Source organism: Phyllobates terribilis, unplaced genomic scaffold (assembly GCF_046119375.1).
Source record: "Phyllobates terribilis strain yellow unplaced genomic scaffold, ASM4611937v1 Scaffold_11__3_contigs__length_659146591, whole genome shotgun sequence".
Classification (NCBI taxonomy): domain Eukaryota; kingdom Metazoa; phylum Chordata; class Amphibia; order Anura; family Dendrobatidae; genus Phyllobates; species Phyllobates terribilis.
Window position 1 is genome coordinate 197,561,059 of NW_027362771.1, and position 26,551 is coordinate 197,587,609.

The 26,551-nt window shown below is 48.7% G+C and overlaps 2 pseudogenes; one reads left to right on the forward strand and one right to left on the reverse strand.

Annotated features, from left to right (window-relative positions):
• Window positions 1-11,894: 11,894 nt before the first annotated feature.
• Window positions 11,895-12,908, reverse strand: LOC141165896 (isocitrate dehydrogenase [NADP], mitochondrial pseudogene; annotated as a pseudogene).
• A 177-nt stretch (window positions 12,909-13,085) lies between these two features.
• LOC141165895 (isocitrate dehydrogenase [NADP], mitochondrial pseudogene) lies at window positions 13,086-14,547 on the forward strand (annotated as a pseudogene).
• Window positions 14,548-26,551: the final 12,004 nt, after the last annotated feature.

Genomic DNA, 26,551 nt, shown 5'->3' on the forward strand with positions numbered 1-26,551 from the left:
GCTCACCTGCTACCTGCCTGCTAGCCTACCTGGAGGCTCTGCCGTCACTTGCCGTGACCACCTGCCTGTCCAGAGACTCTTGCCCGCTCACCTGGGAGTGCTCACCTGCTACCTGCCTGCTAGCCTACCTGGAGGCTCTGCCGTCACTTGCTATGACCACCTGCCTGTCCAGAGACTCTTGCCCGCTCACCTGGGAGCGCTCACCTCCTACCTGCCTGCTAGCCTACCTGGAGGCTCTGCCATCACTTGCTGTGACCACCTGCTTATCCAGAGACTCTTGCCCGCTCACCTGGGAGCGCTCACCTGCTACCTGCCTGCTAGCCTACCTGGAGGCTCTGCCGTCACTTGCCGTGACCACCTGCCTGTCCAGAGACTCTTGCCCGCTCACCTGGGAGCGCTCACCTGCTACCTGCCTGCTAGCCCCGTCTTGAGACTCTTACCCTGCTGTCACTTGCCGTGACCACCTGCCCGTCTAGAGAGTCTTACCCTGCTGTCACTTGCCGTGACCACCTGCCCATCTAGAAAGTTTTACCCTGCTGTCACTTGCCGTGACCACCCGCCTGTCAAGAGACTGTCCCTGTCACTTGCCGTGACTTCCTGCCCTTCTACACAGAGACTGTCCCTGTCATATGCCGTGACTACCTGCCCACCTTCCCTAGGAGCCACCCGCTTCCTTACAAGGCCTCCCCCTTTGTATAGTTGCTCAGAGGTTCCACCTCCCAGACCCGTTACAGTTTGCTCGGGCCATGGAACCCGGTGGCACCCAGGCTCCCTCACTCTCGGACCTATGTCATGAACTTTCCCGTCAGAGGTCCCAACAGAAGTCCATCCTGAGCCACCTGCGTGGTGTTAACTCCAACCTGGACACACTGACTACCTCTTCAGGACCTGCTTCCAGGCACACGACTCCTACCCCGGCAGCGCCGCTCCCATCAATTCCATGGCAACTCTTCCCGGTCCTCGCCTCAATGCCCCGCCTCGTTTTGGCGGAGATCCCGGACAGGCACGGGGCTTCATTAACCTGTGTACTCTGCACTTCGAACTGTTGGCACACCAGTTTTCCACCGACCCAGCCAAAGTAGCCTTCATCATGTCCCATCTCACGGGAGTGGCGCTGGCTTGGTTAAATCCTCTATGGGAGAGAGGAAACCCCCTGGAGTCCACCCTGCCAGCCTTTCTCACGACTTTCCAGAAGGTCTTCAATGAACCAGGACGGAGGACCTCATCCGCCTCATCTCTGCTACGCCTCCGCCAAGGAAGTCTCACCGTGGGCCAATATGCCTTACGGTTCCGTACCCTTGCTTCGGAGCTTGCCTGGGATAACGACGCCCTGGTGTCCGTCTTCTGGGAGGGTCTGTCCGGCCGTATTAAAGATGAACTCGCCGGTCGAGACATTCCTACCACTCTCGACGACTTAATTACACTTGCCACCCGGATTGACATCCGGTTCCAGGAGCGCACCAAAGAGGCCACCCGTGAGAGGAGGTTTCCACGCCTTGCCCCTACCTTCCAGAGACCTGTCACTTCCTCCGTTACTCCCCCGGCGCACTCACCCGAGCCTATGCAGGTCGACCAGACCAAGATGGTCAAGACCCGTCAAGAATTACGCCGTGCCGAGGGGAGCTGCTTCTACTGTGGCAGTAAGGAGCACCGGATCCGTTCCTGCCCAGAGAGGTCGGGAAACGCCTGTGTCTAGGGTCGCTCAGAGAGGTCGCCCTAGACAGAAATAAACCCTCTCCATCTCTAATGCTGTCGGTCTCTATCATCTGCGGGGAGAACCGTTATTTTGAACTGGCTCAACTTGACTCTGGAGCTGCCGGAAATCTCATTTCTCAGTCCCTGGTATAGAAATACCGCATTCCCACCAAACCTCTGGCTGTACCCTTATCTGTCGCTGCCGTGGATGGGGGCCTCTTACCTCATCCCATCCAACTCATCACCGAATCCTTAACTTTGCAGGTGGGAATGCTGCACTCTGAGAGCGTCTTCTTCTATGTTCTGCCTGGACTCTCTCACGCCCTCTTGCTAGGCCTACCTTGGCTCCAGAAACACGCACCCGTGCTTGATTGGCAGACCGGAGAAGTTCTTCGCTGGGGACAGGACTGCAATTAGACTTGTTTAGTTCCCGTTCATCCTGCTCGTCCTTCTCCTACCCCAGCCAATCTACCCGGCCTACCAGTTCCCTATTGGTCTTTTGCGGACGTCTTTAATAAAAGAGAGGCAGAGACATTACCCCCTCATAGACCATACGACTGCCCAATTGACCTGATGCCTGGCGCTACTCCTCCCCGTGGGCGTATTTACCCTTTGTCCGCTGCTGAGACCCGGTCCATGTCTGAATATATTGAGGAGAATCTGGCCTGGGGATTTATCTGAAAATCTACCTCCCCGGCGGGAGCAGGCTTCTTCTTCGTCAAAAAGAAGGACGGCTCACTCCGTCCCTGTATAGACTATAGAGGCCTTAACCAGATCACAGTGAAGTATAAATACCCCCTTCCGCTCATTCCTGAATTATTTGACCGTCTGAGGGGGGCTAGAATCTTCACCAAGCTGGACCTCCGTGGGGCGTATAATCTGGTCCGTATCCGTCAGGGGGATGAATGGAAGACGGCATTCAACACCCGGGACGGCCACTATGAATACCTTGTAATGCCCTTCGGTCTCTGTAACGCTCCCGCCGTCTTTCAAGAGTTGGTCAATGACATCTTCCGTGACCTTCTCTACTCCTGCGTGGTGGTATACCTGGACGACATCTTGGTCTTCTCTCCGGATCTTCTCACTCGCCGGAGGGACGTTCGTCAGGTCCTGCTCAGGCTCAGGCAGAACCACCTCTACGCTAAATATGAGAAGTGCCTTTTTGAGCAGACCTCTCTTCCGTTTCTGGGCTACATAATCTCTCAGACCGGCCTACAAATGGACCCTGAGAAACTGTCTGCAATCCAGAAGTGGCCCCGACCAGAGGGGTTGAAGGCTATTCAGCGGTTCCTGGGCTTCGCCAACTACTACCGCCTCTTCATTCCGCATTTCTCTTCCCGGACAGCCCCTATCTCGGCGCTCACCCGTAAGGGCGCTAATCCCAGAGAATGGCCGCCCGAAGCAGAGGAGGCCTTCCTTTCCTTGAAACAAGCTTTTTCCTCCGCCCCTGTGCTGCATCGTCCGGACGGCAGCAAACAATTTTTCCTAGAAGTAGACGCCTCCTCCTCCGGAGCCGGAGCGGTAGCCATCCAAAAGTCGTCTTCCAGAAGAATGGTAACCTGCTGCTTCTTCTCCAAACTCTTCTCCTCTTCTGAGCGCAATTATTCTATAGGAGACCGAGAATTGTTGGCCATTAAGCTGGCACTGGAGTAGTGGCGTTACTTGCTCGAGGGGGCTCTTCACCCGGTAATAATTTACACGGACCACAAGAACTTGGCTTACCTCCAGAGTGCCCAGAGACTTAACCCGCGCCAAGCCCGGTGGTCTTTGTTCTTCGCCCGCTTTTGTTTTATTCTTCATTTTCGCCCGGCTGACAAAAGCATCAAAGCTGATGCTTTATCCCAATCCTTTTTGGTCTCTGATCTTGAGGAGGAGCCTAAACACATCATCGACCCCGCCAAAGTAATGCAGGTGGCCCCCGTGAATCTAAATCGTCTTCCACCCGGTAAGACGTTCGTATCTGTTCCGGATCGTGTGAAGGTTCTACACTGGGGACACTCATCCAAGCTAGCTGGCCACGCTGGTCAGAAAAAGACCCTCCAGCTTATTTCCCGGCATTACTGGTGGCCTACCCTGCAAAAGGACTTAATAGATTTTGTTTCAGCCTGTGTGTCCTGCACCCACAACAAGGTTTCGAGACATCTGCCAGCCGGCCGTCTCCTTCCTCTTCCTGTACCTGCTGCCCCTTGGCAGCATATAGCTATGGACTTTATTACGGACCTCCCTGTCTCTGCCGGCTGTACGGTCATATGGGTGGTCGCTGACCGCTTTTCCAAAATGGCTCACTTTATTCCCCTGCCGGGTCTCCCGTCTGCATCAGAGTTAGCTAAAGACTTTATTCATCATGTCTTCTGTCTTCATGGTCTTCTTCTCCACATCGTATCCGACCGAGGGGTTCAGTTCACCTCTCGTTTCTGGTGAGCCATGTGTAAACTGCTGGGGGTCACCTTGGACTTTTCTTCTGCTTATCACCCACAGTCCAATGGCCAAGTTGAACGGATCAACCAAATTTTAACCAGTTACCTCTGGCACTTTGTTAATTCTCACCATTCCGACTGGGTGGATCTTTTACCGTGGGCCGAATTTTCTTACAATAATCACGAGAGCGAATCTTCCTCTAAATCCCCGTTTTTTGTAGTCTTCGGTCAGCATCCTCGGATCCCGTTTCCCGTCTCCGCTTCGGTGGACAATCCGGCTGCGGAATCTCTCGTTAACTAATTTTCCTCCATTTGGGAAAGTACCAGATCCGCACTTCTTCAGTCATCCGAGCGGATGATAAAACAGGCTGACAAAAGACGTCTGGATCCTCCACAATTCCGTCCTGGAGATAAGGTCTGGCTCTCGTCCAAATATGTCCGGCTCAAGATTCCTTCCTACAAGTTAGGGCCTCGGTTCATCGGCCCACTGGAAGTTATCAAACAGATCAATCCGGTGGCCTATAAATTGAAACTCCCGGCCAATTTGCGGATTCCTAACTCCTTCCATGTAGCTCTACTCAAACCCTTGGTACTTAACTCTTTTTCCAAGTCTACAGGTACGCCTCCTGCTCCGGTTTCCGCTGAAAATGAGTTTGAGGTAGAGCACATTCTGGCCACCAAAAGGGTAAGAGGAAAATCCTTTTTTCTGGTGGATTGGAAGGGGTTTGGTCCTGAGGAGAGAACATGGGAGCCCCGGGAGAACATCCATGCCCCTCTCATCCTTGATAAATTTCTCTCTGGCCTAAAAAAGGGGGGGCATAAAGGGGGGGGTACTGTAGCGTCAGCGTCCCTGCCTCCTGCTAGGCAGGGACACCGTTCCCCTCACCTCTCCGCTTCGTGCCCGGCGGCTTCCTCCCGCTCTGCTGGCAGCGCGCGCTGCTTCCCGGCCTCTGTGCTTAGGGCACGCTCCCCCTCTCTTAAAGGGGCCGCGCGCGCCTTCCTAAGGAGTCCCCGGCCAATGGCCGGAGGACTTCACCATATATAAGGCACCTCCTCCAAAATGGAGGTGCCCGAGCAATGTTGTTGCTAAGCCTTTCAACTCTGCTTCAGCCCTCAGGTCCCGTTACCAGTTACCTGCCAGTCACCTGCCAGATTCCTGCTTGATACCTGCCTGATACCTGCCTGATATCTGCTTACCTGCTTGCTATCCTGTGGTCCGACAGTCTGCCTACCAGCACCTGTCAGTCTGTCTATGGATCAGTCCACCTGCGGACCAGGAAGTACCTGCCAGATATCTGCCTGCTAGCCTACCTTGAGGCTCTGCCATCACTTGCTGTGACCACCTGCTTGTCCAGAGACTCTTGCCCGCTCACCTGGGAGTGCTCACCTGCTACCTGCCTGCTATCCTACCTGGAGGCTCTGCCGTCACTTGCCGTGACCACCTGCCTGTCCAGAGACTCTTGCCCGCTCACCTGGGAGCGCTCACCTGCTACCTGCCTGCTAGCCTACCTGGAGGCTCTGCCGTCACTTGCCGTGACCACCTGCCTGTCCAGAGACTCTTGCCCGCTCACCTGGGAGCGCTCACCTGCTACCTGCCTGCTCGCCCCGTCTAGAGACTCTTACCCTGCTGTCACTTGCCGTGACCACCTGCCCGTCTAGAGACTCTTACCCTGCTGTCACTTGCCGTGACCACCTGCCCGTCTAGAGACTCTTACCCTGCTGTCACTTGCCGTGACCACCCACCTGTCAAGAGACTGTCCCCGTCACTTGCCGTGACTTCCTGCCCTTCTACCCAGAGACTGTCCCTGTCACTTGCCGTGACTACCTGCCCTGGGAGCCACCCGCTTCCTTACAAGGACTGCCCCTTTGTATAGTTCTTCAGAGGTTCCACCTCCCAGACCCGTTACACCCATTTTTTCTTGCAGATGTAAATTTGGATCTACTGGGTCTCTCCACTGTAATTTATTTTAGCTGGATGGGCAAATTGAGTGTCTCGCTCAGTGATCAGACACAAATATATCTGTTTAAAAGATTCTGGTGCAGGCCAGAGAAATAGAACTGTGGTTTTCCTCTTCCATGTTTCTAATCTCCTTTCTATTACCCTTTTTCCATTGATAGTGAGAGTGTAAGCTATTTTACTTCATTTACAATGGGCAAGGTGCGTGGCAAGGGACATGGTACTGGACGTTCTGGTGATGGTGCGTGTAGAGGACGGGGCCGTGGCCAAGGTGAAAAGGTGCCACAACCAACAGCCACATCTTCTCGCTCCCACTTCTTGACCGAATTACTAGGGAAGCACACTACAACAGTATTGCGTACTGATCAGTGTGAACAGGTTATTAATTGGAGAGCAGAAAATACTTCCAGATACCTGGGCACCACCACCTCCGGTCTGTCTTCCACACGGTCAACTCTTAGTATCCGTGAGTCTCGACCGCATCCTCCTCCTCACCCTGATGCTCCTTCCTCCCACCATGCCGAGTGTCGTCAGACAGCAACAGGTCCCACAGTTGGACACTCTGAAGAGCTGTTCACTGGTCCATTTCCATATCTGTGCCCCTCGCCTGCTCCGCTTGAAGTGGTGGAAGAGGAGATCCCATGCAGCGATGCCCAAATATTTGAACAGCCACGGCCACAGGAAGTCGACGCCGGCAATTTGTCACAAGAGGTGGACGATGACGAGACCAAATTGTCACGAAGTGAGGAGGAGGATTGTGGTGCGCAAGTGGAAGAGGAGGAGGTGGTGGATGATCTAGTAACTGACCCAACGTGGCAGGAGGACACGCAGAGCGAGGCCAGCAGCACACAGGGGGAGGGAGCAGTGTGGTGGCCGCACACAGAAGGCGGGCAACAGTTCCCCGTAACACCATCATGAGGGCAGTTGCCAGTACAACCGGTAGGTCTTCCAGAGTCTCAAATTTTTTTAAAGACTCTGCTGATATCCCCAAAAGGGCCATTATTGCCACCAGCCATGCCAGCATTATCAGGTGACAAAACTACCAGCCTGACCACCACCAGCATGCTCAGGCACATGTCAGCAAAGCACCAGACTTTGTGGGGCAAACCCCAGGGTCCACGACCAGTGTCAGCGGGTGTCAACACTGCTTTTTACGTTGTTGTGCATGTAAGAGAACCCCCTGTTGTGCGTGCAAGGCAATCCCCTGTCTATACTGCATGCAAAGATGCCCCCTCCTCTCAGTCTTCACTTGTTATGGCAGTTTCTCAATAAACAGCATCAACGTCCACGTCCATGTCCCACCGCAGCGTTCAATTCTCCATATCCCAGAGCTTTGAATGAAAGCGCAAATTCGCAGCCAACGCCCCACTGGCAACAGTCCTAAATTCACACATTTCGCGACTGCTTGCTTTGGAAATGCTGACTTTTAGGCTGGTGTAGACGGAATCCTTCCGCAACCTTATGGCGGTGGCCGTCCCTCGGTACTCGGTCCCCAGCCAACAATATTTTGCCCGGTGTCCCATTCCCGCACTTCACAAGCACGTGTCCCAAAACATCTGCGTGCCCTTAACAATGCAGTTACTGAGAGAGTCCACCTGACAACGGACACATGGACAAGTGTTTGTGGCAAGGGACGGTACATCTTGCTGACGGCACACTGTGTAATCATAGTGGAAGCCGGGACCCAGTCGGACCTTGGGACGGAACACATCCTCCACACACAGAGGATTGAGGGCCCTATGTCAGTCAGAGTTGCCCCCACATTGTACAGCTCCTGCGCATCATCCTCCTCCTATTCCTCATGTTCAGCCTCCATCTCAGGTATCACCACATCAGTTACAAGCTGGAAGTACTGCAGTACTGCCTCAGCCAAGCGGCAACAGGCTGTGCTGAAACTCATAAGCTTAGGTGATAAACCTCACACTGCTTGTGAATTGTGGACAGCTGTGAAAGAGCAGGCAGATCTGTGGCTGAGACTGCTGAACCTACATCCAGGCATGGTCGTGTGTGACAATGGCCATAACCTGGTGGCGGCTCTGAGGCAAGGCGAGATCACACACGTACCATGCCTGGCTCATGTGCTTAACCTCGTGGTTCAGTGGTTTCTTAAATCGTACCACGAGTTGCCAGATCTGCTCGTCAAAGTGTGCCGCCTGTCAGCTCATTTTCGGAAGTCGGCTACAGCTTCCGCTGCCCTTGCTGTGTTGCAGCAGCGTTTGCAGCTTCCGGCACACCGACTGTTGTGTGATGTCCCCACACGTTGGAACTCTACCCTCCACATGTTGCAAAGGATTTGTGAGCAGAAGAGAGCAGTTGTGGAGTACCAGCTGCAACAAGGCCATCGATATTCAGGTCAGACTCCACACATAAGACCTCAGGAGTGGACCTGGATGTCTGACATATGTACCATCCTGACAAACTTTGAGGAGTCCACCAAGATGGTGAGTGGCGATGATGCCATCATTAGCGTCAGCATCCCACTTGTCTGTCTTTTGCAATGCTCTCTGTAGAGAATTAAGGTGGAGACATTGCAGCCAGAGTATGATGAGATGGATCAAAAAGCCATAACGGGCGATTATACACAGCCCAGCCTCATTTCATCCCAACATGCATTGGGGACAATGAGGGAGAGGAGGAGGAGGAGGAAGACCAGGAGCTGGTATCATGCGCTGTAGACGGTAGTACCTGTACAACTGTCATACCATCGGTTCAGCATGGGTGGCCTGAAGACTGGGGTGAGGAGGAGGAGGAGAGCATGGTCATCTTGGTGAGGACACGGAAGTCTTGCCCGTTACCAGTCTGGCACGCATGACTGACTTTATTTTACGCTGCCTTAAGAGTGACCCTCGTGTTGTCAAAGTGTTGGGTGACAGTCATTACTGGTTGGTGACACTTTTAGACCCCCGCTACAAGGAGAACTTTCACTCTCTTATGCCTGAGATGTAGAGGTCTACAAAATGGGGCGGTAACAGAAGGCCCTTGCTGCAGAACTGTTAAAAAAATTCCCATCTGAACACGCTAGCGGCAGAGGTCACAGTTCGTTGCCCAACCAAGGTGTACAGGCAAGAGAGACGCAACTCCAATCCAGCAGAGGCAGGGGAACACTGTCAATGATCTGGGACAGTTTTCTGAGACTCGCCCAGCTTGCAGGCCCTGAGGCGCGGGGTAATCTCACAAAGAGTGGAAAGTTTCAAAAGATGGTGAGGGAGTACCTTCCCGACCGTACCAGCGTCCTCCGTGATTCCTCTGTGCCTTTTAATTATTGGGTATCAAAGTTGGACACTTGGAATGAACTCGCTCTGTATGCCTTGGAGGTCCTGGCCTGCCCTGCCGTTAGCGTGTTATCGGAGCGTGTTTTTAGTGCCGCTGGGGGAATTATAACTGATGAGCGCACTCGCCTGTCAACTGAGAATGCTGACAAGCTGACCCTTATCAACATGAACAAGGGCTGGATTGGGTCAGACTTCTCATCACCACCAAATGACAGCAGAGTAACATAAAGTCAAATCCACTGTGTTATTTCGGGAGGTGTATTCCCATGCACCCCTTCACACCCAAACATGGGTATACGCTTCCTCATTTCGGCTGTATTTTGCTCTTATCCTTATCCTCAGCCTCCTCCACCACTATACCACCAGGGTAACCGTGGTCCGTGTTGCCAGCATTGCAAGTTCCTCCATCCTAATTTTTGGCAGCTTTTGCTTGGAAGGCATAGGCAAAGACTATGGGAGACTCACTCCCCAATAATGGGAATAAGGTTTTTAATATGCTGTACTGCATGGCTCTTGTAAGGGGCATGAAAACCGTCTTGTTAAACCACTCTGAAATCCACAGCTCTTCCAAGGGGCATTAAAACCGTCTTGTTAAGCTACTGTGACCTCCACCACTCTTTCAAGGGGCATTGATATTGTCTTTTTATTCCACTGCGACCTCCACCACTCTTCCAAGGGGCATTAAAACTGTCTTGTTAAGCTACTGTGACCTCCACGTCTCTTCCAAGGGGCATTAAAACCGTCTTGTTAAACCACTCTGAACTCCACAGCTCTTCTAGGGGGCATGAAAACCGTCTTGTTAAGCTACTGTGACCTCCACGTCTCATCCAAGGGGCATTAAAATCATCTTGTTAAAACACTCTGAACTCCACAGCTCTTCCAAGGGGCATGAAAACCGTCTTGTTAAGCTACTGTGACCTCCACGTCTCTTCCACGGGGCATTGATATTGTCTTTTTATTCCACTGCGACCTCCACCACTCTTCCAATGGGCATTAAAACCGTCTTTTTAAACCACTCTGAACTCCACAGCTCTTCCAAGGGGCATTGAAATGTTGTTTTTAATTACCTCTAACCTCCACGACTCTTCCAACCGCCATTGCATTTCCTCCTAATTTTTGTCTGCTTTTGCTTTTCAAAGCATAGACGAAAACTAAGGGAGACCCACTCCCCAATAATGGGTAGAAGGTTTTTAGTACGCTGTAATCCGCGTCTGTTTCAAGGAGCATTGCAGTTCCTCATAATTTTTGGAAAGCCTTCCATTCACTGCTTAGGCCAACAGTGTACAGGAGACCAAGTTGCTATAAATGGAAAAAATGGTTTAGTTAAGGCCCTCTGACCTTCATGTCACTTCCAAAGGGCATTGGAGTGCCTCGAAATTTTTGGTAGGCATTGCACTCACTGTATGCCCTATAACTGTGTAGCCGAACCGCTCCTTTTGGAACAGAAACATACCCTACAAGACATGTGTGGTTGACTGGCCTGATATTGATGTGAATGGTCCCTGTTCCTCCTGCTCTTTCTCCTTTGCCACCACCTCATCCATCATTCATCACCTGAAGCTTTGTTTAAACGGGAATCATAGAACTGGGATAGTAGCAGGAAAACATCCAGCAAGCTTCGGAGGAGGTAGGATATGCGCCAAAACACTGACCACCTCAGGCCTAGTCGCTACTACATACATGCGCTTGCATTCCAAGGAACAGAAACCTAAGGAGATGGATGGCCTCATGATCATGAATAATTTACTCGTTGTGTAGGAGGCCGACCACTGCTGCTGTCTACCTTCTGAACTTTGTGTTGAAGCCTGATTGACCCAGGACGCACAATCCTCTATGTCTGGAGGACGTGTTGCATCCCATTGTCCAACTGTGTCCTGGCTTCCACAATATTAACCCAGTGTGAAGGCGTCAGTCAGATGGACCATCCCTGGCCACATTCACTTGTCCACGTATTTGTGGTCAGGCTGTCCTTCAAATCGGGGCGGCTGGGGACCGTTTATGGACACCCGGCCGCCCCTAGGTGGCTGGGGACCAAGCGTGGACACCCGGCCGCCGGGCGGCTGAGGACTGAGTATGGATACCAGGCCGCCAACGCAGCCATGACGTGGTGGCCAGATTCCACCTCCGCATGCCTAAAAGGCCCAATTTAAAGTGCAAGCAAGCAAGCAGTATGGCATTGCAGCCTGGGGGTGGGTGGGTGGCAGGCTGCATACTTGCGCTTGCATTGCAATTAATGGGGGAGGTACAATTGAACACTGCCCTGCGACAAGGACTTGCATGGGGATAGTTGCAAGTCTGCATCTTTTGATGCGGCAAGGATCACTTCTGATATGCACACTTTTAGGCTGTGAACTGGGTGTCAGAGATGCTTCCAGGGGTCTTCCCGATGCTGTTCCCATGTCTTTTCAGCACTGTATTCATGTGTCACACAGCACATGGCCAGATAAGGTTGTAAAATGTTAAAATGACATTTCCCGGTGAATGCATTTGTCACGGTTGAAAGCAATACAAAAGAGCAAAAACGCATAAAAAATGCTACTTGTGAGCATAGAACCAGCATTTAATGGGTTAAAAAGTTTGTTCCAATGTCTAAGGCGACTTCCTATATTGAAAAGGTTAAAAATGAGGTTAAACTGTCTGTCTGTTGAACTAGTGCAAACTTCATTTCTTCCCAAGCTTTTTGTCCAGGTTGTTCTTGATAGCGTCTAGGAAGTCTGTGGTGTTTACAAAATGCTCATTGAGTTTGACGTTGCTTAGACCATGAATGCAGCCAGCCAAATCTTTTGTCATTACACCGCTCTCAACCGTCTCAACACAAACCTTCTCCAGTTTCAAGGAAAAGTCAATTAGATCCTGGTTTCCATCCAGCTTTCCTCTGTGTTCCAATCCCCGAGCCCATGCAAAGTTGCTGGCAATGGGATTTGTACTTGTGGGACGACCCTTCTGATGTTCCCGGTAATGACGTGTAACTGTTCCATGAGCAGCTTCTGCCTCAATGGTTTTTCCATCTGGGCACGCCAGGACAGATGTCATTAATCCAAGGGAACCAAATCCTTGTGCAAGTAAATCTGACTGGACATCTCCACCATAGTTCTTGCAAGCCCAGACAAAGCCTCCAGAAGACTTGAGAACTTGAGCTACCATATCATCAATCAGCCTGTGCTCATACCATATCTTCAATTTATCAAACTGTGGCTTGTAATTCTTCGCAAAGATCTCCTGGAAGATGTCCTTGAACCTGCAATCATAATCCTTCAGTATGGTGTTCTTTGTGCTCAAGTACAGAGGCCATTTCTTCTGAATAGCATACTGGAAGCCGCTATATGCAATGCCAGAAATAGACTCATCTGTGTTGTACATTCCCATGCCAACACGTCCGGCAGAAAAGTCATACACTTCCCATTCCTTTACTGCTGAGCCATCAGCTGGATTTTACACCATCTTGAATTTTCCGGCTCGATCAACGACAAAGTCTGAGGCCTTGTACTGATCACCATGCACATGTCTGCCAATAGTGATCACCTGTGTCCATCCAGGCACCAGGCGTGGAATGTTCTTGCAAATGATTGGCTTGAAGCAGGTCGGTTTGGGGGTGAAGAGCGGCGCGAAGTGTAGACCCTGCGGTTTCTCCTGTACACCCCCAGCCCTGTGACCGTCTTCCCGTCTCTCCCTGTTGTACGGAAATATAGCCGGCTAACTCCGAGCTTTCACCTCCATCTGCAAGTCCTTGGCAGCAGTGCTGGGCAAAAACCCTGGTGCCCTTGCTCCTGCCCTAACCCAGCAGCAGAGGAACTATGCAGACAAACGTATCAAGGTGGCTAACCCAGTGGTGGAAATGGATGGGGTTGAGATGACCCGTATTATCTGGGAGTTCATCAAGGAAAATTTGATCTTGTCTAATGTTGATGTTGAGCTAAAATACTAAGATCTTGGACTTCCATATCATGACCGAACCAATGACCAGGTCATTATTGACTCTGCCTTGGCCACTAAGAAGTACAGTGTTGCTGTGAAGTGTGCCACAATCACTCCTGATGAGGCCAGAGTCGAAGAGTTTAAGCTGAAGATGTGGAAGAGTCCCAATGGAACAATCCGGAATATTTTGGGTGAAACAGTCTTCCGTGAGCCAATCATTTGCAAGAACATTCCACAGCTGGTGCCTGGATGGACACAGGCGATCACTATTGGCAGACATGCGCATGGTGATCAGTACAAGGCCTCAGACTTTGTCGTTGATCGAGCCGGAAAATTCAAGATGGTGTAAAATCCAGCAGATGGCTCAGCAGCAAAGGAATGGGAAGTGTATGACTTTCCTGCCGGAGGTGTTGGCATGGGAATTTACAACACTGATGAGTCTATTTCTGGCATTGCACATAGCTGCTTCCAGTATACTATTCAGAAGAAATGGCCTCTGTACATGAGCACAAAGAACACCATACAGAAGGCTTATGATTGCAGGTTCAAGGACATCTTCCAGGAGATCTTTGCAAAGAATTACAAGCCACAGTTTGATAAATTGAACATATGGTATGAGCACAGGCTGATTGATGATATGGTAGCTCAAGTTCTCAAGTCTTCTGGAGGCTTTGTCTGGGCTTGCAAGAACTATGATGGAGATGTCCAGTCAGATTTACTTGCACAAGGATTTGGTTCAATTGGATTAATGACATCTGTCCTGGCGTGCCCAGATGGAAAAACCATTGAGGCAGAAGCTGCTCATGGAACAGTTACACGTCATTACCGGGAACATCAGAAGGGTCGTCCCACAAGTACAAATCCCATTGCCAGCATCTTTGCATGGACTCAGGGATTGGAACACAGAGGAAAGCTGGATGGAAACCAGGATCTAATTGACTTTTCCTTGAAACTGGAGAAGGTTTGTGTTGAGACGGTAGAGAGCGGTGTAATGACAAAAGATTTATCTGGCTGCATTCATGGTCTAAGCAACGTCAAACTCAATGAGCATTTTGTAAACACCACAGACTTCCTAGACGCCATCAAGAACAACCTGGACAAAAAGCTTGGGAAGAAATGAAGTTTGCACTAGTTCAACAGCCAAACAGTTTTACCTCATTTTTAACCTTTTCAATATAGGAAGTCGCCTTAGACATTGGAACAAACTTTTTAACCAATTAAATGCTGGTTCTGTTAAACACCCTGCACAGCTGCAGAATCCAGGCAAGTGTTTGTCACCTGTGTTTAGTGCTGGTCTACTTGTGAACATAGCCAAAGGTGTGGAGGAGTATTTTTGTTTTTGGTTATTTATTTTACCTTATACACAAGTCTTTACCCTGGAAAGGAAGTTCCTTAACATATTTCACAGGAAAACCGTTTCAGTTTCGCTTTTGAACGTTTCATTGTGAGCCCGTAAAGGTGGCTTAATACCTCTGACCACGTTTTTGACAGCAGTGACCTGGGGGTTAGAAATGCATCTTGGGGCGATCCCCATGCTGTCCCTATGTCATTTGAACACTGTCACTATCGTTTTGGGCACTTTTTAGGCTTTCTACAGACTGCCGGAGGTGCCACCGCAAAAATGCTCAGGTCTCCCATAGACTAACATTGGGCTCGTTGCTTGGGTCGAGCACCCGATTATCACGGTGAGCTCAGCCCGAGCTTCGAGCACCTGAGCATTTTAGTGCTCGCTCAACACTAATAGCAATAGAATTCAGTGAAATCAAAGTACCAGGAAGTTTCAAAAACAAGGCCGCTTTTTTTACAGAATGACAGACCATACATTGACAAAAACCACAGCATCAAAGCGCGATAAAAAAGCATGTTAAAAAACACACACACAAACACAATGAAAAGACGTAAGTAACCCAATTTATATAAAAAGTGCCGGAATTCTGCAACACCCAAAGCTAATCATGTGATTGTAGCCTTGTGACAGTTATTGTAAAGAAGGTGGCTATATTGTTCACTAATATTTTTTTCTTGAAATGTCATGAACGTAATTTTTTACATTTTGAGTTGTTTAGTTTTCATTCTCACTTTAATAGATGAAAATAAACAATTGAGATGGAAAAAGATGTTTTCCATTTAGTTGCATAATAATTCTGCACACAAAGATATTCTTGTAAGAAAGACAAAACCTCTCTTTTACTTTCTTTAATATTTAGGTCTCAGGTTTATTAATCTTTTGGATTAACAGTCAGCACTGTAGTTGTTCAATAATAGAATTAATAATCAAAAATACAAATTGCCTAATAATTGTGCATGCAGTGTGAAACAATGCCTTGCTATTATTATATCAGCTACATCATTAAAAAATAAAAAGTTATGGCTAATGAAATGTGCATAATAAAAAACAATAGCAAAAAAATTGTCTGGTAATTAAAGCCGTTTCATAACAAATTAATAGGGGTTTACGAAAAATGTAATAAAAAGTTAGAAAAGTAAAAATATCTATACATGATTATTAGTGATGAGCGAGCACTAAAATGCTCGGGTGCTCGATGCTCGGGTTGAGCACATTGGAATACTTGGGTGCTCAACCCGAGCAATGAGCCTGATGTAAGTCTATGGGAAACTCGAGCATTTTTCAGGCGGCTCCCCCCCGGCGGTCTGCATAGGGCCTAAAAATTGCCCAAATTGATAGGAACAGTGCTCAAATGACATGGGGACAGCATGGGGAAGACCCCTGGAAGCATTTCTGACTACCAGGTCACTTCTGTCAACAACGTTGTCAGAGGTATTACGCCACTTTTACGGACTCACAATAAAACCTACCAAAACGAAACCAAAATGGATTTTCCTGGGAAATATGTTAAGGGACATCCTTTCCAGGGTAATGATGTGTATATAAAGCAAAATAAATAACTAAAAACAAAAATGCTCCTCCACACCTTGGGCTATGTACACACATAGCGTTTTTGATGCATTTTTTTACTTTTGCATTCCTTTCAACCTTGACAAATGCATTCACTAGGAAATGTCATTTTAACATTTTACAACCTTACCTGGCCATGTGGTGTGTGAGATGTCATCAGACACAACGTGTTTCATTTATGAAGGAGGGACTCTGAAAGTCACAAAGCCTATTTTTATAGGGCCATCAGGCGACCTTTACTATTCTGAAAGGGACAGAAGTCGGCCCTCACTATTTTAAGAGAGCCATCAGCCGGCTATGTTTTATTGTTCCCATTACTAAAGAATCGGTCTCCTATACTGTTATTGCATATGCAGTGAGTGGCAGGGCTGCCAAAAATTTGGACCCACCCCAATACCACTTTGAAAATTTGGATGCACCCCAATACCCCCTTGAAGAGTCTTAGAGGAGGGCCTCCTGAAAACAATGTTCCCATTATTAGGAAGTGGGTCTCCCATTGTGTTTGCCTATGCAGTGAATGCAAGGCTTGCCAAAAATTTGGAGGCACTCCAATGCCCATTGGAAGAGACGTAGGGGGCCTCATATAAAAATGTTCCCATTATTAGGAAGTGGGTCTCTCATAGTGTTGAACTATGCAGTGAATGCATGGGTTGCCAAAAATTTGGAGGCACTCCAATACACCTTGGAAGGGACATTGGGGTCAGAGGGCCTTCTCAAAACAATGTTCCCATTATTAGGAAATGGGACTCCCATTGTGTTGGCCCATGCAGTGAATGGAAGTGCCAAAAATTTGGAGACACTCCAATGCCCCTTGTAAAAGATGTGGAGGTCAGAGGGCCTCCTCAAAACCATGTTCCCATTATTAGGAAGTGGGTCTCCCATTGTGTTGGCCTATGCAGTGAATGCAAGGGCTGCCAAAAATTGGGAGGCATTCAATGCCCCTTGGAAGAGACGTGGAGGAGGGCCTCATAAAAAAATGCTCCCATTAGAAAGGAGCGGGCCTCCTATACTTTTAATGCCCATGCACTAAGTGTATGGGCTGACAAACATTTACCCCTGGGTGGTATACATGAACTTACTGTATAATTTTTTCTTTTACAGGCATCATAAACACCCTTTAAAAAAATTATGTGGGTGTTGCATCACAGACCACGGTCACCCTGGTGACATGGTGGTGGAGGATGAAAAGAAGGAGGAGTGTGAAGTATGGACTGGCTTTCCATGGTGATAATGATATTTTTATCTATGAAGGACCCCCTCCCCTCTTAAGCATTATATATTTCTGCCTAAACCAGTTTAACAGATACAGAATCCACCTCGTATAGGAATGCCACTTCGTATAGGAATGTGTCCAGGAATGTGTCCACGCTTGACAATGACAAGACAACACCAAAACCAGATGAACTGCTTCATTGTTGTTCCTAATATGGGCAAAGGACTGAACTCTGGGTTGTGATTGGGTGATGGGAACTAGGAAGAAATGTCTGTAAACCTATATAACCTGTCTATGCAATACAAGGGTTAGAGATTTCCACGGAATCCTCCTAAACTGAGACCTGTCTCTGTCTGGTTCCTTATTGTCTGCTTGAGCCTAAAATATTTGGAAACCACCTTGATGACCTTGAGGACCCCCTGGAGGTCCCCCCAACAGCCTGGCACCCAACGTGGGGCCCCCAAAAGGAGCACCCCAAAACCCGAAAGCTCGGCGAAACTCGTGGTTGAGCGGCGGAAGCCTCCTCTCTCCAAAGCGGGACTGATCAATCCGCCGAACTACGGTAAGTGTTACATACTGTGTATTCACTGCCGTTTGTTGGGTTTAGAGAGAGGTGGTGAAACGCTGCTGCCCACCGTATCTCGCCGAGTCGGCGTGACCGGAAGTGACCCGGTAGGTGGTGCCCGCTGGGGGCCCGGTAGCACGAACACACTCCCCGAGGTGTACTTGAAACAATGTCACAGAGGATCATAAGGTGGTCGTTGGTCCTGAATATAAAAGGTTGAAGCTGACGGTTTGACAACAGTGAGATTTGTTTCTCCTTGTCTGTATTTGAGACAAGACGGTGTCTGTGATCGAAGATTGGGAAGGGCTGTAAAAGGCGTAGCTAGCCGCACCCGGAGGAGATGTCTGTATAGGAAGTCCTCCTCCTTTCATGGACCACCGTGGTTGCCTACCTAGCAAAGGGAGTTAGAGTAGGGGTGGAATGCCCGGTACCGGCCGGACCGTAGCGTGCGCCAAAATAGTCTTTAGCTCTTGTCAAATCGTCATTTTAGTCCAGGAATAGACAGGATGTTTAGGTGGGGTAAGAAGCGGTATAGTGAGCAAGAGGATCTACAGGATGTAATTACTCTAGTTGCCAATAGAGAGGGGAAGAAAGCGGTGAAGAACAGTACTAAACTGTTAGGCATGCCAAAGAGTGGCCGCTTACAACCTATCGAGTGGGAAAATGGCATTAATGAGAAGAAGGGAAAGTTAAGTGATGAGGGTTTGTTGGATGTTGCGAAGACTTTCTTTGCCGTAGCGTGCGCATTGAAACGAGAAGGATATGTAGAGATTGAGGAAGAAGGCAAAGATGGTGTATTCATGTACTACTACGTGCAGCAGGAAACAGGGAAGGAACAGAAAGACCCCCAGGCAGGTTGCTTTGTTACCTACTACTGATCCGCCCACTGATCTCTTAGTGGATGTTGACGGCCCAAATCCCGCCCCTAAAGTGCACCCGCCCCTACAGCCAATATCCAAACCATCTCTGCCCGCCGCCAGGTACCCCAGTATACCAGCTGCTCCGTCACTCCCAGTCCCTAATCCCCCACCGTATGATCCTGCTGGCTGGACATGCGATAGGTGTGGGTGCCAGAATGCCGACTGGCGGGACACTTGCTACAACTGTGGAGCTCACCGTCCACACCCAACCCGGGCCTTAAAAGCCCCTGCCTTTCCCTTGTTAGCCCCCGATGGAGGATATTATGTGCCCCGACCCCCGAACCCTGGGAGTGGAGAAATTCAATTACCCCCACCACTACCACTTCTCCCGATGCCAGCTATGCCTAGCCTCCCTCTAGATCGAGAATCTAGTGCTGCCGCCACCCCTCCATACCATGACCCCACTGGTAGCGAGGATACAATCCCAGGGCACCATGAATATTTCTCATCACGGTATTCGGAGATATTCAGAAGCCCTAATGGGGCTGGAATATTGTTCAGGATTGTGATTGGTGACCTTCCCACTCAGCGTGTAGGAGTCATAGTAAATTCCGCTAACTCCACTTTGCAGAACCATAGCGGCCTAGCTCGTACCATATCAGCGCAAGGAGGCCAGAGCATTCAGCACAAATCCAATGAATACGTACAGCAACATGGCCCTATTGTTCCAGGACAGATAGGAGTGACAAGAGCAGGTGCCCTCCCCACTATATACGTGATACATGCAGTGGGTCCCCGGTATAATGCCCAGAATCCCGGTGAGTCGCGAGAAATCCTTGAGACAGCTGTACGTAATGCCATACAATATACATCTGATATGACTCCCGTGATCCTCCACCAGAGATCTATGGCTATACCCTTAATTTCAGGTGGAATATTTGGATACCCAAAGGAAGAGGCTGCCAAAATTATCATGGCCGCAATTATAAATCAGATTCAGACAAGTAACCTCAAGCCGGAAGAAATACGTTTAGTGTTAGACGGAGAGCTAGTAGTACATCATGCGACACGGGAAGCTGCGCGGCACCAGCCCCCACCTCCTGCCAACCCTCCAGCGCCAGCAGCTCTGCATATTGCGCCTGCTGTGGATGATTTCGAGTCAGAAGACGAAGAACTGCCGGGAGCGCTTGTGTCCCCACCCAGATATGTCCCCTTCACCCCCACGCAGGTTAACACTCTTGCTAATCAGCTCCCAGAGCCAGAACACCATCCCATGCCCTTTTACCGTAAAGTTAAGCAAAATCATGAAATTTACTCAGTGCCCCGCAGAGATCTCGTTCACTTGATCCTGGTTAAAGCAGGAGATAGTTACTAGCCCCTGATGGAGTCATCTCTCTCCTATAATGACAGCCTAGATAACGCCACTTATGAAAGCGGAGCTGATTTCTGCTCCGCCCTTAAACTTTGGGCGCAAGACCAACTTGCTGAACAATCCACAACGCACCCAGCAACTGCTTCGGAGTGGGGCCTTCGTAGAACGGCTGCGTCCGGAACTCAGGGAAACTATATTGCTCACCCGACCTGAAATTGCCACCATTCCCATGGAAGATATATTAACTGTTGCTAAAAGTTTCCAAAAAATGATGGCCAAACAGCCGACCGCTAAGGCCAAGACTAAACCAGCGCCTGCTTTAGCTTCAGTGCAGCCACCATTAATGGCTCCCTGTAACCAACAGATGCAACAGCAGCCATACCCATCCTTGATGCCTACTAACCCGCAGGCTCAGTCCCAGATGTGGTATCCCGCTCCCTCGCCCCACTAAGGTCCATCACAGAGAACAAACGGGCGCTTAAATAATGCTTCATTGGTCTGCTGGCGAAGTGGAGCCCATGGCCATTTCCAGAGAGATTGTCATACACCACAGTCCCAATGCCCTCCCTGAGGGTACCATTCCCAGAATTTCCCTCGAGGACCGCAATGAGTTTCTGGCCAACCAGAGTGTACCATAATGGTGAGCTCTGCCAAGGGACACTGTTCATCCATCATCCTACCCCTGGCAGACCGCCCAATTAAATTTCTGATGGATACTGGGACGACCAATTCCATAATCAAATACTCTGATTTTCCAAGCAATCTCCCTCTCCAATTTTCTGATGATGCATTGACTCTCATTGGGGTGGATGGACAACCAACCACTCATACTTTGACTGTCCCGATTCATGTTGGCCCCTTTCCCGATGTGGTATCCCAGTTTGTGATCTCTGAAACCTGCCCTGTTAATTTGATGGGGTCCGATCTCCTGTCACAGTTTAAAACCAGAATTACCTACAGTGATAATGGTAATATGCATGTTGTCCTCGTCAATCCTCATACTCAACAGGGGCATGAGGAAATCTATCTGCTCAAAGCACTACCCACAATGATGATGGCTCTGTCATCACCTGCTAACAAACCCCAATATCAAGCTCTCCTGGATCAGCTACCAGACCATTTAAGGTCCAAGGGTCCCCATGATATCGGATGTCTCCCAGTCGACCCTGTCATGGTTCATTTGAAACTTGGTGTCCCACTACCCAGAGTCCCCCAATACCCCCTAAAACCTGCCCAGGTGCAGGGCCTACAGCAACAAGTCAATACCCTTCTTGACCCTCAGACCTTGTGTTTCTCCATGTAATTCACCCCTGTTTCCAGTAAAGAAAAAGGCTGTACTAGGACAAGCTCCAGCCAATCGCTTAGTCCAAGACTTGAGAGCTGTCAATGCTGCCACGGTTTTCGAAACCCCTGTAGTCCCCAATTCTCACACCTTGTTGTCTAACATACTGAAGGAAGTTGGTGTTTCACTGTCATTGACTTGGCAAATGCCTTCTTCAGTAATCCCTTACATCCAGACTGCTAGTATCTTTTTGCTTTTACGTTCAAAGGTTCCCAATTAACGTGGACTGTTATGCCCCAAGGAGCCCAAAACAGCCCGAACCAATTCACCCGCAACATGACCAGTTGCTTGCTGCCCTGGTAATGCAACATACTGATGCAGTTCTCTTGCAGTATGTTGATGACCTCCTCCTTTGTGCAAAGGATGAGCAGTTCTGTTTGTCCCTCACTATGTCCCCACTATGTCTGCATCTCGCAGATCTTAACTGTAGAGTCTCACGCTCTAGAGTTCTGCTCTGCCAAAGTCAAGTTGTCTTCCTTGGACACTGCATCTCTCGGGGTGCCAAACATCTAACAGAAGAAAGGAAGACAGCCATCATCGCACTCACGTTTCCAAGCAACCCAACTGAACTTCAAAGATTTCTCGGACTATGTACCTACTGTCGGCAATGAATTCCAGATGCCTCCAAAACCATGCAGCCTCTGTATGATGCTCTCAAAACTGGATTCTCCTCATATACCGAGGATAACTCTCAAACAACCACAGCCATCCGTCAAGCCTTCACTTTACTCAAGTCTCAGATTGCCTCAGCCCCAGCATTAGGAATCCCTGACTATCAAAAACTGTTCCACCTGTATGTTTCAGAAAATTCAGGACATGCCGCCGGAGTACTCTCCCAACATCATGGCACACGACAACGGCCAGTTGGCTATTATTCTGCACATCTTGACCGGGTAGCCAGAGCTTCCCCCACCTGCATGAGAGCTGTTCATGCCACACACATACTGCTCGACAAGACGGCTGACATCATCCTTGGGCACCCGACCAAAATCTTCGCCCCTCATGATATCGCTGCCATCTTGACCTTGACTCAACCCAAACATTAGTCTACCCAAAGACATCTCCGGCTCCAGTGCTCCCTCCTCCTTCCAGATAATGTCACTCTCCATCGATGCACCACCATCAATCCAGCAACACTTCTTCCTCTTCCAAGGGTAGATCCGTCCTGTGAAGAGACAATTGGACATGACTGCATGCAAGAAATGGATCTTGAGACTGTCACTCCACAGAATATTCGTGAGCACCCCCTACCAGAGGCAGACTATATGTTATTCACGGATGGGTCGCGATATGCAGATGATACGGGAAAATTTCACACTGGATACGCAGTCACGACCCAAGTAGTAGTGGTCAAATCTGCAGCACTGTCACCACACATGTCTGCGCAAGAAGCTGAGCTTGTGGCCCTGACAGAAAACATTATTCAGAAAACAGCACGGTTAACATATACAAGGATTCCAGATACGCATCCGGGATAGCCCACGATTTTGGAGCAATTTGGGCGAATAGAGGGTTAATAACAACAGCGGTACCCCAGTAAAAAATGCTGAGTGTATCCGCAGATTGATGTTTGCCTTAACCCACCCAAGACAAGTGGCCATCCTCAAGGTCCAAGCTCATGGACCCCAAAACACAGACATTGCTCGAGGTAATGCTTTTGCAGACCAGAAAGCCAAAGAAGCTGCTATGATGGAAGTGAAAGAAGATGAGTATACCTATGTCATGTTAACCACTCAAGCTCAAAGGAAACAGGCCCTGCGTGATCTGACACTGGTTGAACCAGGGGGGCCACAAGACGCTGTAGTCCCTGGTCGGACACCTACTGACAAGCTTATAGCCGAGCAAAGATTGGCATCCAAGGAAGAATTAGGAACATGGAAGAGAGAGGGTGCAAAGAAAGAAAACAATATATGGCGAGTGAATGGACAAGTCTGTTTGCCCAAAAGAATGCATGCAGCCATTGCAGCCTTGGCCCACGGTCCTACACACAGAGGCAAGAATCAGGCACTGCTACTTATTCAGAAGTTTTACTGGGCACCTGGGATATCAACAACATTGTCCAACTATAACAAAGTTGTCTCGTCTGCCAGACCTGCAATCCCCGGAAGAACAGAAGTCGTGCCATCAAAACACCTTGCTAAACCAGACTACCTCTTCCAGGGACTCCAAGTTGATCATATACAGTTGTCCAAAGCAGGAAGATATGAGTACTGTCTGGTAGTGGTAGACGTTTTCTCTAATTGGCCCGAAGCATTCCCTGTGCCCAACATGACGGCAAAGACTACGGCTAAGAAGTTGATCTCAGAAGTTGTGTACCGGTATGGAGTCCCAGAAGTGATGGAAAGTGATCAGGGCCCCGCCTTCGTAGCCTCAGTCTACCAGGAACTGTTGACAATGATAGGATCAAGTGTGGCCCTGCATACTCCATATAATCCACAAGCCAACGCCAAGGTAGAGAGAATGAATGGTGCCCTGAAGAGAAAACTGACAAAGATGATGCAGGAGTCGACTGAGGGATGGCCTGACTTGCTCCCCATTGCTAAATACCATGTCAGAGCAACCCCATTGTCCAGACATTGGTTGTCACCGTATGAGATATTGTTTGGAGCTATACCCCCAATAGCTTCTTATTGTCCACAAGAATTGTCTCAGTCCAATGATAGAGTTGTTCAGTTTGTAATCAATCTCACTAATGAACTAACTAACACCCATGCTATAGTTTCTTCTTCCATTCCAGATCCTGAAGCCAGCAGTGCCTGCCACCATATAAGACCTGGAGATCAGGTATTGGTCAAAAGACACGTAAAGAAGAGCTGCCTAGAACCATCCTTTGATGGCCCTTACCAAGTTCTACTCATGACTCCTACCTCGGTGAAGGTTGAAGACCGGCCAACATGGATACACGCTTCGCACTGCAAACTGGCTCCCGAAAAGAAATGATTTCCCATATCCTTTCCTGATGTATTAAGTTCTGGATTGGCGATGCCCATTAAAAATGCTGTCACCAGCCCTTTTGCATTATGGGTGAATACTACTGTCCCAACCCAAACATTCTTCTTTGACTACTGTAATGTGGTCAATTGTGCAGGGACAGCCTGGTCCAGGAGGGGGGCTGAGTTTAGATACTATCTCTGTGTAACCCGGGAAAATAATCAGAACTGTCATTCGTGGAGTGATGTGGGGTGGAACAATGGAGAAGATTGGGGATCCCGCCCAACAGAAAGTATAAAGTGTAGAAATAACAAAAATCAGAGTTTGCGTGTTCGGCTTACCCTCACTAATCCGGAATTGGCCAGGACCAATAATAAGTGTTACCGATCTAATGATAATAACAAATACTCATCGCTAGTACTGAACCTTGAAAATCCAACCCAATGTGATCTAGGGACCTATGTTCTGGGTCTACGGCAGTCTGAAAATACAGGGAATTTGTATCTAGGACATTTAATACTAAAAGATGTCGCTCAGAAGACCCATATTAGCCCTCGTATGCCCTCAAATCCCCTACTCCAAAGTAAAACCCAGGGTAAACCAATACCACCAGGCCAATCAGTTCATTTGTCAACTGCAGAAACCTTCTTGGTAGAGACAGGGTATACAGACACAAATTTCTGGGTTCAATGGACTCAATATACTGCTAAAACCAATAATCAGACTGTTTTGTATGTGCTTCTGCAAGGTCCCATCTAGGATCAGTACCCTTACACGTGAGAGATGAAGTGTTGGATTGTTTTATTGAGTTTATACTCCAGCAATAATAATATCTGTACGGAATGTCAGAAATGGAAAGAAAAATATCCTATAATAACCGGGACACCCCAACCTGGCCAAGAAATAACTGTTTACGCTGGAAAGTATATGTGTATTACAATACAAAATACTACTGGTACATTTAGAAATTATGGTATGTTCCCTCCAGGCTACTGTGCAGAGAATATCACCAATGACGAGAATATAACCCGGTTGGCACAAAACCATACTAAATCTTTAGCAGATATATACTGGGTTTGTGGTGATCTCAGAGTAAGGAGCAGATTGGAAGGAAATTGGGAAGGACAATGTGCCCTCATGAAAGTAATTATGCCGATTTTGATAGCCCGAGTAAACCATGAAGTAGAACTCACTGATATAGTCAGTTCAGTTAGGAACAGGTACAGACGTACAGCCATAAAACCAGAACTGTTTGATGACCCCCACGTTTACATAGATGCCATAGGAGTCCCAAGTGGGGTGCCTGATGAATTCAAGGCCCGGGATGAGGTGAAAGCTGGTTTTGAATCCCTGCTTCCCATCATTAAAGCTAATAATAATGTAGCTTGGATTAACTATTTGTATTACAACCAACAAAGGTTTGTTAATTATTCCCGAGATGCATTAACCGGTTTAGCAATTCAGCTGGGTCAGACTACCCTGCTAGCCAATCAAAATAGAATGGTCCTAGACATGTTATTAGCAGAAAAAGGAGGTGTATGTGCTATGATTGGAGAAGCTTGCTGCACATATGTCCCTGATGAGACTGGTCCAACTGGTAAAGTGACTCAGGCATTGCAAAAGCTCAATTCACTATCTAAAGAGTTGAAGGAAAATTCTGGAGTAGAAGACCCCTGGGGAGACTGGTTCACTTGGATAGGTTCGCTGAAAGGTATTCTGATCCAACTTGGTATAGTTATTCTGACTGTGCTCGTTTTGGCTGCGGTTGTTGTGTTCTGCTTTATCCCTTGTTGCAAAAAGATTTGTAACAAGGGCACCAATGAGACCATAGCCATGGCCACATTTCCAACAGTCCTATACGGCCCAGTGAAAACAGAAGGAAAATCAATACCCATCCTTATGGTAGAGTCTCCTCCAAATAAAGGGAGATTCAAATTGAGAAAGTTGATATAATTGCTACAGATATGAAAGTGGGCCAATACTTATGTCTGGTCAAGGCCTGTAGGGGGATGGAGGTGCCGCAGAAAGCTCCAGTCTGATAACATGGAATCAGTCTGAATGAAGACCAACCTCCCCTGTGCCTCTAGAACATGGG